This window comes from Squalius cephalus (genome assembly GCF_949319135.1).
Source record: "Squalius cephalus genome assembly, chromosome: 6".
Taxonomy (NCBI): Eukaryota; Metazoa; Chordata; class Actinopteri; order Cypriniformes; family Leuciscidae; genus Squalius; species Squalius cephalus.
Window position 1 is genome coordinate 44,904,530 of NC_137127.1, and position 15,490 is coordinate 44,920,019.

Sequence of the window (15,490 nt, forward strand, 5' to 3'; positions counted from 1 at the left end):
TTTTCCCCACTCTGGCGCCCTCTCTCTTATTTCTTTGCCCTAATTACCCTTCCTCTCTCATCCTTTGGCTTTTCCCATCCAAGTGCTTCTAGTATTTCTCTTTAATTCTCTTTTTCACCTCCCTCTCTTTGTTGGTCTTTCTCTCCTCACCCTCATGTTTACTCCTGGCTGATCGAGTATCATCTCTGTTGTGCATCATGCCAGGTTGAGTTGGCCCCTTTTCTCGTTCCTGTTGTCTGAAATCTATAAATAACGCTTCATCGTGCGCTAGCCGAGCCGACTCTGCACTCAGTGAGATAAAAACTTTATTTCCTGCCCGTAGGGAGAGAATTACATGTGCACGTAAGACTTTGACATCACAGTTAACCAGTTGCATTTATTCTGTGGATACCAGTCAACCTTTTTTCTTCAACATTAATATTTGAGTTTGCAAAAAGCTGGTAACACTTTAGAATACTGTTTCACCATTAATGAATAACTACACAGGAACAAATGAGTTACGCACTATTAACACTTTTGAGGGTTTGGAAAGTTTTGGAAAGTAATGACTCAAGTGTTACTACATCCTTTAAAGGAATTACTAATTAATTGGATTTGTTTTAAAGCCGGGGACACACTTAACAACTATCTGAAACATTCTAAGACTGACCTGAACACAATTACAGAGTGTTTCTAACGATTTCCAATGACAATTTAAAAAAACAACAACTGTGAACACCGACTGAACGCAACTGTCTCTGACTCTGCGCATTTGGGCATGATCAGTCATAATGACCTATTAAGTTTGTCCGTGGCTTAACATGAAGATCATGGTAACCCACTAGTAATGACTCAATTGTTACCAAATCCACCGGAAGGAATTACTATCCAAAACCTTACAGAAACTGTAACTGTAAACCTTACAAAAAAAAACTTACAATGACTTCAGTCAGTATTAGAGAGTTAGGGTAACACTTTAGTTTAGGGTCCAATTCTCACTATTAACAAGGATATTAGCTGTTTATTATTACTTAAAAAGCACACAGTAATGCCATGTTCTGCATGATCATATTCTAAATCCCTTGATCCCACCCAATACCTAAACTTAGAAAGTAGTTTACCAACTATAAAAAAGGCAAAAGTCGTGGTTAATAGTTAGTTAATAGTGAGAGTTGGACCCTAAACTAAAGTGTAGCTGAAAGTTACCATGTTTTTCAGTTTAGAATACTGATCCAAATAATTAGTCATTTCTTGTGAAGGATTTGGTAACACTTGGGTCTTTACTAGTGGGTTACCATGACCTTCGCTTTAGAATTAATTATACATTATGTATATTATTCATATTAATTATGAACCTGTATATAACAGTTATTGTAGTCCTCTGTGAGGTATGAAAAAAAAAGTAGTTACTGATTACTAATAATGAACTATCTTATTCAACTTAACACTATTATTTGCTAATTCATTAATCAGAGTTTATTGATAGTTAGTAGTAATTACTAGAGTGTTAGTATTGGGTTACTCATGTGTTCCTGTGTAGTTATTCATTAATGATGGAACAGTATTCTAAAGTGTTACCAATAAGCTCTAGTTTATTTTTGTGATTGTTAATGATGAAAATCTCCAATTATGTGAAGGCATCATAACGCAGGACTAAATAAAGGAACATGGAACTAGATAAACAATATAAAGTTCATTAATTGCATTAGGTTTCCTTCTTTTTTAACTTTAATATTAAAAACATTTTAAGCTTATTCACCTCCTGTTGGTATTCTGTGCAATTTCAAGGGTTCTAGAGATTAATTATAAAAAAGTACTTAATGAGGACATTTGCATGATTCAATTTATAAAAATATTATACATTTTAATATAGTCAGCTGTTTTTTTTTTTTGCATATATACATACACCTATATTATTTGAACATTATTGTTATTAGACAAATTCTTTGTTCTTTGTTGTCAGACGTTGAAAATATAGATAGAAAAATAATGACTATGAAAAATAAATAAATATTGATTGTCTTTAAGATCTTTAAGGCTTTTTTGTATTAGTATAAAGTTCTGCATACATTTGTAGATCCGCATGCACTGCAGCAATATATGCCAAAACACACCGAGAATCACTTTACTGAAAAATTGTTTCTAGAACTGAAAGATGAATTAAACTGTTCCTGAATCAGCAGTCATGCACTGTAGAGAAAGAAGATCTGTTCTTGCTGCACTTTCAGTTTTTTGTCATTTTTGAAACAGGTGTGCGCAGGCTGAAACTCATTGCATGTAGAGAGATCTCCCTGTGCATCAGTGCAATGACTCACTCACAAAAGATTCTAATAAAAAAAGGAAAAAAACAAATGGTACGGGAGAAAATGCCGGGAGCAAGGCATCTTGCCTTAAATTCAGAAACTATGAAGTGAAAGAACACGAAATGGAGGGTTTCTTCTTACTTTTTAACTCCTCTGTGTAATGCAAATAGACACAAGTGCCTTAAGTTCCTTGATACTGGCAAACCAAGCACTTCAGGAAAAAGAGGCAGGAAAAGCCCCTTCGGCTCATGATCATCTGAGTGTTCCCCATGAGGATGGGACTACATTAATTGGGATTAGCTGAATGTGGAACATGACAAGGCTTGGAATGACTTTGAGTTGTTGATGGGCAAGTACAATTGCTAAATAGCCCACAAGTCATGCCACCAGTGCATTGTGGGAGCCATATTCCCAACTCCATATAAGTGTGGCATGGTTTTTTTATTCCTTCTTTGTACTTCTCTCTCCCCAAAACTGATGAATAAGCCAACATCCTGCTACACTGGTCAATTAAATTTTAAAAAGTCATATTTTTACTAAAAATGGAAATGTTTATAGTTATTATAAGCCTGTGATGGAGATGGTTGCAATGCTTACAGGAGCATAAATGAGACCGCTGACATGGCAAAATTAATGTTAATAGTGTGCATTACCACGGCTCCTATTAAACACCCTGGCCTTTGGAATGCAGTGCTCTTTTTTCAGACCCCTGCCTGTTTGATGTGCACTGTGCTCGAAATAACACTAGTACTGCATTTATTCATCTGACTGTAGCTGATATGGCAGCTATAATGTAATGAGTGACTTTAAGCACAGAGGCTATATGGACGAATGATTTCACACTGATTTAACCACAGAAATAACCAGATCTCTCTTGAATGTGTGTTAAGTCTCATTGTGTTAAAACGCTGTAGGCTACTAGACAAAACCACTCCCCTGGTTCGTGTCTTTCTATAAAACAGACACTATAAATAGTGCTTGCTGCTTCGCTATTCAGCCGTGATTTCAGAACTGACCCGTGGGTTTTTGAGGCTCTAGGCCAGATTATGAAAGTATGAAAATAGGCTGGTCCACTGGTGTTAAACAAATAAATTAAAATAATACAACCACTGCAGGCCGAAAATATTTTCCCCCTTCTTTTTAAGAAAAAGCACAAAAATAGCCATAGTATTATCACAACAGCAAGTCACTCGGTGCCCATATGGCCTAAACTTTAAAAAATATTTTTCGAAGTTGTAAATAAAACAAAGATTAAACCAAATTAATGGAGCAAGTTTAAGTTGAAATTTCTGAATATCCATGTCACATTGAATTCAATGTGTTGTTTATTTCTTTAGCAACATTTACTAGCAATTTCTGAGTGAAGTAAATCCAACACTGCATTTTTTTTTTAGTGTGCAGGCGTCACGTAAAGTATTAAAGGAAAAGTTCGGTATTTTACACTTAAAGCCCTGTTTACAGATCGTTTCTGATGAAATAGAACGGTTAAGATTAAAATTTTGACACATCCTGCTGTCCCGAGAATTTTAGGTTTCTTTCGCTTCTCCCCCCCCACCTACAGAATGGCTGCATATGGGCACTGGAACAATCCTTCCAAAAAACGCAGTAAACTTTCGTTTACAAAGACGTGAAACTCACCGAGTGGTCAGGGGTGTTCACTGATATGCTCACACAAAAATCGCTGCAAAAGATGCTTTCCAACAGGTTTTATCGTAGTTTTTGTCAAACACAAACAAAAAAACTACGATTAGAATAACTAACGATAAAGAATAAATAACGATTAGATATCAGAATAACCGGACTCGCGTCATTTACCCATATATGGATTGGCCAGAAGGTGGGCGGGCTTAGGATTTCCCAAGATTTTCCAAGATGGCGCCGCCCATTCCCCCATAAACGGCCTCAAAACCGATCTTCAGAAAGTCTATGGGTGACGTCACAGACGCTTTGTCCATATTTTGTACAGTCTATGGGGAGAACACAGGGACTAAATACATAGAGCTAACAGAGCTAATCAAACAAAAACTAATCAACAACAGGGAAACTATCACAGAGGGCAGAATTAAAAACACAATGAAAACACAGCAAAGACCAGGCCTGTACTTCAGTACCAAGCAGTGTTGGGAACAGTTACTTTTAAAGGTGATGCGCTAAAATATTAGCCTGGAAATCCAGACCTAAATCTAAAAGATTAATGGTCTGGCGTCGACTAATGAAAATCGGCCAGCTCGAGGGGCGGCACCAAGCATGCATTTGAAAATCTCACTGCACGCAATTGGATAACACTACGACCAATCACAACAAGTTATCGCTTAGCTTCCAGCAGAGCTAACTGGTAGATTAGACTCTTACCGTATCCGGTCGGCAAAACAGCAAAAACGCCCTTCTTGCAAAGGAGCGATTTGAACGCCGTCTTCTGTTCCTCTTTTAGATAAAAAACCAAGTCTAACTCGTTCAGTGTAGCGGCCAAAGCCGTTTCAAACAAATGGTGTTCATCCAGAGCCATCTTGCAATGTTTACTAATGACTTCGACGACACAGCGCTGTCGTCATCTCGCCTCTGGCCCGCCTATATCAGATAACCCGATGTGATTGGTGCAGCTCAGATCGAGGGGCATATTTAATGAGCATCATTACTCGACGCCAGAGTAACTCGCTGAGCAAATTCAACTTGTGCTCTCGTGAGAACTCTGGATTACCAGGGTACTAAAATATTGCGTTACTCCCTAAAAAAGTAACTAATTATGTTACTTGTTATGAAAAGTAATGTGTTACGTTACTTTTTCTCATCTGGGCTGGGCTTGCTTGTGTATTTTTTAATAACAAAAAACCCAAAAGTTCTATTTTTGACAAATAGACAAATTCTATTTTTCACATCAAAGGTTAAATGAATAAGCCTCAGGCTGAAAGAAATGCAAATTCACGCCTGTACAGTAGCTCAGACAATTCTGGATCGCAGAAGACCAAGGACGCAAGTTCAACACTCTTCCTAAATCAATAAAAACATCAATTTTCTGTAAAGCTGCTTTGAAACTATGTATTGTGAAAAAGCGCTATGTGAATTGAATTCAGCCATTAAAATAAAACTTACAAAATTAAACACAAATGTGATGTTTAACTAAAGTCATTTTTGCTTATATGTGTATGTAACAGAATTCTGTAGGTAAGACTATCATAAACTAGCATAAATTATCAAATTAATTCTAGAGGTACCATGTATCAGTATATATACACTGAACACAGGTATTAAGGATCCAGACACACTTTTTTTGGCAACACAGGGCAGAGGCAGGGGAGTAATATGGCAATGAAACAGAGATGGGAAGAGCGGGCGGAAGAGTAGTGGGGAAGAAGTTCAGTATTGCACGTAGATTTCCTCAGGAACACATTCTGGAGAAATGCAAAGAACAGGTAAAGGAGTATTTCCTTGTTTAAGGCCAGACATTTGACCGAGGCTGATGTGTGTGCTTATGTAGTGCGCTGATAAGGGTGTAATTGATGGCGGGTGCTGGTGATTAGTAGTCTGGTGACAGAGATCGCTGTGTGGTGGAAGTGAGAGAGCCTGGCTGATCTGTCACTTTAAAAACAAAGAGAACCAAAACGTAGACTGTAACATCACTGCGAGAAAGTTTCGTTTTTTCATTCCTAAACTTTTAAACAGCAGGGCCCCAGGCAAGCAATTCCACCCCAGGCAAGAAAGTTTGCTACGGGCCATTTAACTCAAGTCAATTCTGATTCCTGCCCATGTACTGCATGATTATTCTTGACACAGAGCAAACTACAAACGTGTAGACCATTTAATGCCTTTGATTCTTTGTCTTTGTGTAGTTCCTTTTGTAAAATGTCCAAAATGTTGGGGAGATGTAGGTGAGAATGCACTTAAAATGACAATTACTACATTGTTCTTTTAGTGTTTAATAATGCATTCAGTAATTTGGTGATAAAGTTTTACACATTAAGAAATAAGTTGTGTTTCTGTCATCTGAAATGAGTAGACAAATGAGATGAAGACTGTACTCATCACAGTTTTCTATAAAAGTTGTTTTAATTATATATGGTGCATTTCCAACCCAATCTCATGAAAAAAGAGATTTTTTTTTTTTTTTTTTTTTTTTTTAAAGGTGGTGATTTTGTATGAATACGTACAATGTCAATAATGGGGACACATACAGTTTTTAGAAACTAAATTAAACATGAAGGTCCAAACATATTTGTCAAAACATAATAATTATGAATTGCCATCAGAGTGTGATGACAGGTCACCCCTCAATATATTTTGCCATGTTGAAATGATTTGACCCACAGTGTTTCACTAAACAAAGATAATCCTCAAGGCCTGTTCGCACGATATTCGCCGACGTTTAACGCCTCGTGACTAAACAAAGGGCGCCAATGTGAGTGTGCACACCGACGCGAAAAACGCCACGCGTAAAAGCATCATTTTTTTAAAAACGCCTCGGGCTCATTTTTTGGTTTGACGCGCCAAAAACTATCCGACCAATGAGATTGGCGCTTTTGCTCACGTGTCTGGAGCTTCTGAAGTTACAGTAAAACACAACTTGGGGGCGCTCAAACACAAAACGGTCTTGCCGAGCAAACATACGTAACGGCGAAGAAGATATACACCAAGTAGCGTCTACACTGCCGGGAAGATATAAGACGAGGAAGATGCAAGGCAATATGAATGTAGAGCTGCTGGTCTCGTTGGTGTCGGAACATAAACTATATGACAAACGCGACAGCGACTACAAAAATCTTGATAAAAGAGAACTGTTATGGAGTGGTATTGCACCTTGTGTACCGGGGTATTTCTGTTTTACATTAAGCGCCATCTAATGTCAGGGAATGAATTTGCATGTTCACTCGGCTCATCGTCAGCGAAAATCGCTTGGGTGTGAACACAAAAAACGCGTTGAAAAACGACTGGCGAATAACGGGCGCCGATATTCGTCCTGGTGTGTAGGGTGCTTCATGCTCATTGGCTGCCGGCACGCTAGTAGTGTAGTGTGGTTTGGTGATGCGAAAAGCAAAATGGAAAGGACTTATCGTGCTTTACTAGCGGACACAATGGGATAATCAATACCTGTATGGCTGAAGAAGCAGAAAAGGTCAGAAGACAGAAATACAACAAAGACAGTAGTGATGTCCAAGTTGCTGCTTTTCTGTTGGACATTAATTTAAAATTCAGTATCAGAGTAATGCTCACTCAGAAATGCTGATGCACATCGATAGATAGCAGTGGATCATCTAACACAATTGTGGTATTGGTACATAAAGTACATGAAGAACCAACACAGTCTCACCCCCAAACGTCACATACTGACGCGTCTTGACCAAACGGCAATATACGACGAAAAGGGTACCCCTAAAACGTCCGTATGTGACTATTCGGGTTATGGGTAGGTTTAGGTATGCGTTAGGGTACCGCTAAGAGGCGCTGCTGGTGCGCTTATGTCTTCGTCTCATATGGACGTTTTAGGGGTACCCTTTTCGTCGTATATTGCCGTTTGGTCAAGACGCGTCAGTATGTGACGTTTTGGGGTGAGACCGGGCTGGAAGAACAGCAATGCTAACACTAGCTAGAGAAGGACTGAATGCACCTTTAATGTAAAATATAAAATGTGAAATGTCTGAGGCATTGTAATTCTAAGTTTCACATTTTTAGGTTATTGTGATTTTTTTTTTTGGGGGGGGGGGGGGGGGATTGCATCAACATATTTTTTTTCACATACAAACTGATTTTCAATCCACTTTGTACTGTCTTTTGAAATAAAAAATGTCTGTCTGAAAGTTACTATATATTATGGAAGCTTGTTTCCGCCACTGAATAATAAATAAATAATAATAATTGCGACTTTTTATCTCACAATTCTGACTCACAATTGCGAGATATGAAGTCAGAATTGTGAGAAATAAAGTCGCAATTCTGAGAAATAAAGTCGCAATTGCGAGATATAAAGTCGCAATTCTGAGAAATAAAGTCGCAATTGCGAGATATAAAGTCAGAATTGCATGATATAAAGTCGCAATTGCGTGTTATAAAGTCAGAATTGTGAGATATAAACTATTCTGAGGTAAAAAAAAAAAAGTCAGTCTTTTTTTTCCTTAGAATTGGACTTTATATCTCACAATTGTGAGTTTATATCTCACAATTCTGAGAAAAGATGTCAGAATTGCGAGATATAAAGTCGCAGTTGCGAGAAAAAAAGTCAGAATTCTGACTTTATAACACGCAATTCTGACTTTATAACACGCAATTGCGAGTTTATATCTCGCAATTCTGACTTTATAACACGTAATTGCAACTTTATTTCACGCAATTCTGACTTTATATCTCACAATTCTGATTTTACAACACGCAATTGCAACTTTATTTCACGCAATTCTGACTTTATATCTCACAATTCTTAGAAATAAAGTCAGAATTGCGAGATGTAAACTCGAAATTGTGAGGTAAAAATTCGCAATTATCTTTTAAAATTTTTATTTTGTGGCGGAAACAAGCTTCCATAATATATCCCTCCATCCTAGTCCATCATTACGATGGCTTCCATTTTTTATTTTAGAATTTACTTGTGTTTTTAATGTTTAGATTTGGTGAAATAAAGAAATTCCATTTCAGGTACAAACATAAGCAAATCTTTTTTTCCCCATGCGTGTTGGAACGGGGAAGCCCTCTAAAGTGAGTTGTACAATATTAAACTATATTAATATTACATATGCAATAAATATTTGATCACATTAAAGTCCAATGAAACAAAGAATAATTCAGGTCAGACCTCTATTCCTTCTGTCTCTCCTCTGTTTTTCTCCTCTATTGATCTCCAGATACCTGAGACTTCCTAACCCTCTCCCTATATATGTCCAGCAGTTCTACCGAGCACTTCCTTTCTACTCGTGCTATGTGTGGATTCCAAGCAACAATAAAGCCCCATCGATTTTCTCCTTCCCTCCCCTCTGAAGGACAAATAAAGGGCATCTGCCACACAGAAGCTCGGGACTTGGTTAGCCAGCAAGCCTGACAATCTGGGCCCACCCTTTCAGCAGGTGTCAATCAGTCCCACTATATATGCTTTTCATTTAACAGGGAGAAACTCCATTATGATAGTGACAGAATTAGCTGTACTTATCAGAGGTGCTGAAGTGATTTACAGGCTTAGGGACACAGTTTATTTATTGTTTCCACTGACTAATTTCTCTGCAAGAGAACTGTTTACATGGTACACACAATTAGTAAACATCCCTGATTATCCCTTGGGCAATGTCGTCTAGGACAGGTGGGAAAAAATGGCTAATAATAACTTGAGGCATTTTTCTCTCTTCGCCTAGTCATTATTATCTAATTAATTCCAACAAAAGCTACACTTTTAAATGGAGAACTTTAAGCTAAATAGCCTATATAAGCATTTCACCTCATGAAACTGATTATCTGGGAATAACGTAATGTATGTTTGGAGATATTATTGGGTTTTTGAAGCTTGCTTAACTTTATGCAAACACTTTATTGCTATCTTTCCATCGGTTCTCTTTGTAAGACAGTCAAATCTACACAGAACTGTGCTGAAGCAATACTATAAATCATGTGGTGGATTTTTAATAGATAAAATAGTAAACTGTATATTAAACTAATCATGTTTCTAACATCTAACCTTACTTCTCTTGTTAGGCCTAACATGATAACACTTTGAAACACAATGTACTAAAACGTTCTGTCCTGTGTTTTTGAATGTTGTATGTTATGTTGCCATACCCCTTTTACTTTGGTTGTGTGAGTGTAAAAATAACAAATATGGGAACTGAAACTAGACAAATGACTAAATTTGAACCTTGTGATTAACAATGAAGTAATCATTAAAACAAAGTTTTCTTTACCTGGTAACAGAAGGGTTTGTCTATGAAAACCAATCAAATTGAGGGGAAATTATGTAATGCAGCATGACATTTTTGCCATACCTCCTTATTCTATGAAAACTGTTGTATTCTTTTAGCTGGTGGGATTCTCAATGGAATTTGTCTGAGATCCTCCGGCCTTGCTTCTTCTTGGGGGAGATTCTCTGAGAACTGCTCGAGAGATCCTCCGGCCGTGATTAAAGCATTTAAAGGACATTTGCTAAAGTCTGTTTGTTGATTATTCCTGCACAGGAAGAAAGCTTGTTAGGGAAGCAAGTTAGGTAGGTGGACTATATATTAAACGTCGATTGGAGACGTTATGCTGGGTACACAACACACCAAAAGATTTTTTTTACATCTTATAAGATTTTCAAAATGTGATAGACCACAAACATGAGGACAAAAATCCTAGATTTAAGCATTTTGCTTTATAGTGCGTGGTGTGCCATGATGTGACAAAGACAGCATACCACACACAAACAGATTTTCAACCAGAGTCTCGACTGTGAACACAGGAAATCTCTCGAGACTTCAGAATAAGTATGGTGGATGATATGCAGGAAGAAATTGTGATGATAGTGTTTGGACAGAAAATTCACGTGAAAAAAAAACATTGTACCCACCATTATATATAAACTTTTATACAGAAATATATTCATTCTTTATTGTCTTTATTTATTCTTTATTGGATTTATTGTCTCTTTAGAAAAAGTTATTTAATCCCTCTATAGAACCTCACTGAACCCTTAACACTCAGCTTCCTGCAAGTGAGTGTGTGTGAGAATGGCCGTGTCTTCCATCAGCTCGCTTTCTGATTGGATATTGTTTTGTTTCACGTGATAATCTCCAGAACGTGCACGCGTTTGTCCTCGGAGTTCCCCCCACACATCAGGATTTCTGATCGTAAATATTAAACATGTTAAATATTTACGATTCGCGATCGGGGCGGCTCCGACGTTCTTCCGAGCAGGTTCGGACACTCTTAACACACCAAGGGAAAATCTGATAAGATAATCTGTTGAACCATCAAGATAATCGGGACATAGCCCAAAATCAGCCCCATTATCTTTTGGTGTGTACCCAGCATTAGGGAACGACCCAGGGAACGTCGATTGGATACGACCCAGGTAGACTTAGAGTAGGAAGGGAACGTCGATTGGAGACGACCCAGTTAGTTAGGTTTAGGGAAAAATCTACCACAATCACTAGATCTAATAACTCTCTGAAAATGCCATACAATCAAAGAGGGAACAAAAAGATGGAGCCCACTAGTGCTGTTTGTGTTATTGGCCTTTACTACATAAAAGTGCTGAGAGCCACTTAGGGGAAGAGAGCGCATGCGCTATATCAAGATAATAGAAAAAGCATCTAATCAAGCTTCTCTAAGTTGATGGAATGGAGTCAAAACAGCTAAAGATGAAATCAGGGAAGGGAACAAATCAAGGTTAACCACAAAATGGCACTAATGAATGTATGAGCACCACTTCCAACAAGACAAACCATCCACTGACCTCTTCAGACCACTCGACTTTAATAGCAAGGGCCACTCAAAAGGCTTGTAGATTGTGAGAGAAAGGAAGAGATGGACAATTTGACCTCTTTCCTGATAGGAGTGTTTCAATTAGTTTCTTATCTCAAGATGAACCTCCTCATCTCCCTGCACTTAATTACCTTAGAAAGATGTGGCCACGAGCAAATCACGGGTTCCCATGGTGAGCGGTCCCTTGAGGGAACTGTCTGCGGTGTGTGTGGGTAGGGAGTGTAAAACTTCCAGTCTAGTCAGGAACTTGGTTGTCACCTGTCATAACATGTGGATGGCTGGCACACTTTGGCTGTAGAACCACTGCAAGGCTGAGGATTTTTTTTGGATGTGTGTCGACAATTTCAGCAAGTGACCTTGACATGGCGGCCTGTGCTGGCCTGGCCTGCAGCACTCTCAACATGGACAGTGGGTGGTAGTCAGTCCACCATCTCTAATCTGTGATGAAAAATGACGTCCGTTCTGTTTGAAAGGTGAAAGGGAGAAGTATTAACATTGACGTGCACTCACCAAATACTCAAAGTAAAACAGTCACGAAATGCTCCCAAGATAAACTCATAGTGGTTTATTATTGTGGATAGCAATACACAGATACTAGAAAGGTTTCCTTACACAAGAGAACCATTTGCAAATGAAATTGAGTGAAACAAAAAGGTTAATAGCTGAGAAGAAACTGCAACAGCACATAAATAGATTGTTATAGTGGAGAGAAAATTGATCGGCTCGCCATGTGTATTCTCATCGTCTTCTCTGATTTCCATCCATACAGCGCATCTGTGTTTCTGTGGTGAAATGAAAGACAGCATTGCATATAGAGACTGTTAGCATCATTTGTTCTTGTAGTACATAGAATAGAACAGTCACCTGCATTTAAAAGGCAAATGATCTTAACATTTCAATGAGTCCAATGATCACAGCTTTACCAAGTGAAAATGTCTTGGAACAAAAGTTATTGGAACAAAGCAAATACAATAGCATTGGAATTGGTTAGTATGTTTGCAATGTATGACAGCTTAAAGGGCTTTGTTCTAATGAAACCAGCCTACAGTGACATATTGTTATTTATATTGCTTACATACAATATATTTTCAATACCTGACATTTACCTCTTAGGAGACCAAATAGATCGAACTTGGCAAGTATTTTCCACTTGCTCTCTTTCTCATTGTGTCAACAAAAGTAAAGTAAACACTTTAAAGAGGACTTGAGGGAAAGAGACATGGCATGGTCATTTATTTCTCAGTAGCCCTGAGTCGTGGTGTTAATTGCAAGTCCTAGAAGAGATGTGAGAAGAATGAGAACCAAACTGCAACATAGATTGTACACAAAAGACCTAAAAAGAGCAAGAGAGAGCTTGGCCTTGTGGCCAATTCATCTCTCACACTGTTGTATTTCAACATAAAGCGCCACCATGGGTTTCAGTAACAAATAACAGACCAGCAAACAACGCAATGACAAATACCCACTAAAATTAGTTGAAGAATGGATGGTAATTCAAACAAGCAAGTTATACAACCCTTAAATGTCATCTAGATGTAGACTTGAGTGTAAGATAGACCAGATCTACTTATTTGACCTAGTGCCAAACAGGAAACACAGGTCATGCCGGCACACGTAAGGACGTCTGGTGTTTATACCTCGCTGACATCCTCCTCTCTTCCTTTGGCCCTCATCTTGTTTATTCCATATATAATCCCCATATTTTGGATTGGACAGTTTGCAGCTCTGGAAACCATCATGTAAACCTGAAAAACATTCAGACTCTGACATTCAACTCTTTCAAATACACTGACTCTTATAGTTTAGGCACAAAAACACACACCTGACAGTGACAAACTTGATTGATTTTAGCAGTTATCTCATCTGGATGTTGGCCAAGAAGTGTGGGAAACTTTTCCATGATGTTAGCCACTTACTGTGTAGTTTTTTGTTGTTGTTGTTGTTTCCCAGCCCTCACTTTGGATAAGGGCCAGTTGAGTGATAACTCTCCTTCTCAACCATGCAGAACTACACTCAAGTCTGGCCAAGTGGCATAAAGTATAACAGGCAGATATATGACACACATCAACTCACACTGATTAAAACATATCTCATGTTCCTGTTTTGTACTCAGCATTTGGTTAAGCACCTGCTTTGAACTTCATGTTGAACCGGTCTCTGTATTTTTAATTGATTTGTCGACTGAACACCTGACATGTTCAACATCTGTCATGTGTTTGGAAAGCCAATTAGTGTGTAATTGCCCACAGTCTGTGCAAAGTTAGCATAAACGTGTCAAAATTAAGATCTTAGGATGTGACAAGTATGATGTTGCCACTTTGAACAGTATTGGATGTTCTGACTGGTGACACGTTGATGTGTAAAAGGCTCAAGTGCCAGATAACTATCAGCGTTTGACAGAATCCATTCTAGAGTTCCACAGTGTAGACAAATCAGTGTCTACCACGTGCGTTTGAAATGTAGGTGATCTGTTATAGTTGCATTTTTCATGCACAGGTATTCAAGAGATGTGCCATTTCAATGCAGCCAGATGGAACAATGTATTACTTTGGTTATACGTGACACCCACAGACAGAGTAATATCTGTATCTAACTGTCTGGGAGATGGGTAGAGGTGTAAATGCATTTCATGCTTCATGTTATACTTATGTCTGAGACACTGCATTTAATAAAACTGAGAGAAAGTACAGAAAGCATTCAGCATAAATGTTGGCACAGTGGCTGTACGCAGAAGTGAGTCCCCATCTACAGAGGAAGCCAGACTGATCCGAGCCAAGTTCCACCAACCTTGGATCACACATCACACAGATCCACTGATGGAGGTCTCCACTAAATGAGTCATGCTGACTTGCACACTCAGCAAGGGTCCGTCCAAGCTTTGGCTCCATCCCAAAAGCAGCAAGGAGAGGAAGTGAAAGGGAGAGAGGGAGCCATGCCATCTTGAGTCACTTGACTCGGTTTCTGCAACTGGCGAGAATGAGCCATTGTTTTCATCCTGCAACTTCAGTTAAGATTAACCTCCTAATTGCTACTTTAATATAGCAGATAGGACAGGCCTGTGCGTGCAAATAAAAATCGAACCTAACTGAAGGAAGCACCTTTTAGCGGGTCTACTGATCACATGGTATTGGGATTGGTGCTTCCCTCTGATCGGATTCCTGCCCTGTTGTATTTAGTCAGGATGGCTACATGTTGTTGCTCTCCACGATATGACCATCTGCTGTAGGAGTGGGTTCCAATTCCTCACAGTTTAGCTAACTAAACCAACCCAGAAGTGAATTCAAGTGGTTACCAGGAATGTAATTGTATGAAAAAATATTTCTGAATTAATTGCAAATTGGAATTTGCCAATTTGAAGTTCAGTTGTGTTCAGTTCCGTGAATTGTGCTTTTCTAAGTAACCTAATCCAATCTCAGTATCCTGACCCTACAGATCCTTTCCGACCGATTACCTCTCACTGTCTGTTATTTACCTCACATGGACTCAGGAGAGGAGAGTGCTGGGAGAGGACATGGGTGGGGGCCACTAAAAGCTACATCACAACACACAGTATTAAAGTGGCGGAGAGGGAAAAGAATCAAACACTCTGGCAGGGCAAACAGAAACTGTGTGCCCCTACTTGTCAAAGGCGGTGAGGCTGTTCTTTGCAGCTGAGTGGATATTTAATATGAAAGGCTCTTCCAACAAAGTTTGAATAATCTCTAAGAACGGTCTGTCCAGACAGTTATGAACAACCTCCGGCTACCGCTACTGACCGGTGCAAGGAACAACGACGGAAA

At 38.7% G+C, this 15,490-nt stretch overlaps 1 long non-coding RNA gene across 2 annotated transcripts; it reads right to left on the minus strand.

Moving 5' to 3' along the window:
* Positions 1–12,438: 12,438 nt before the first annotated feature.
* LOC307160736 lies at positions 12,439–13,655 on the minus strand. 2 transcript variants are annotated; one of them, XR_013821622.1, is made up of 4 exons: positions 13,628–13,655; positions 13,349–13,456; positions 12,818–12,985; positions 12,439–12,493 (listed from the first exon to the last, which is right to left on the minus strand). It is a non-coding gene; the product is annotated as an uncharacterized lncRNA (long non-coding RNA). The 2 variants fall into 2 exon arrangements; XR_013821623.1 differs by having other exon boundaries at positions 13,534–13,649.
* Positions 13,656–15,490: the final 1,835 nt, after the last annotated feature.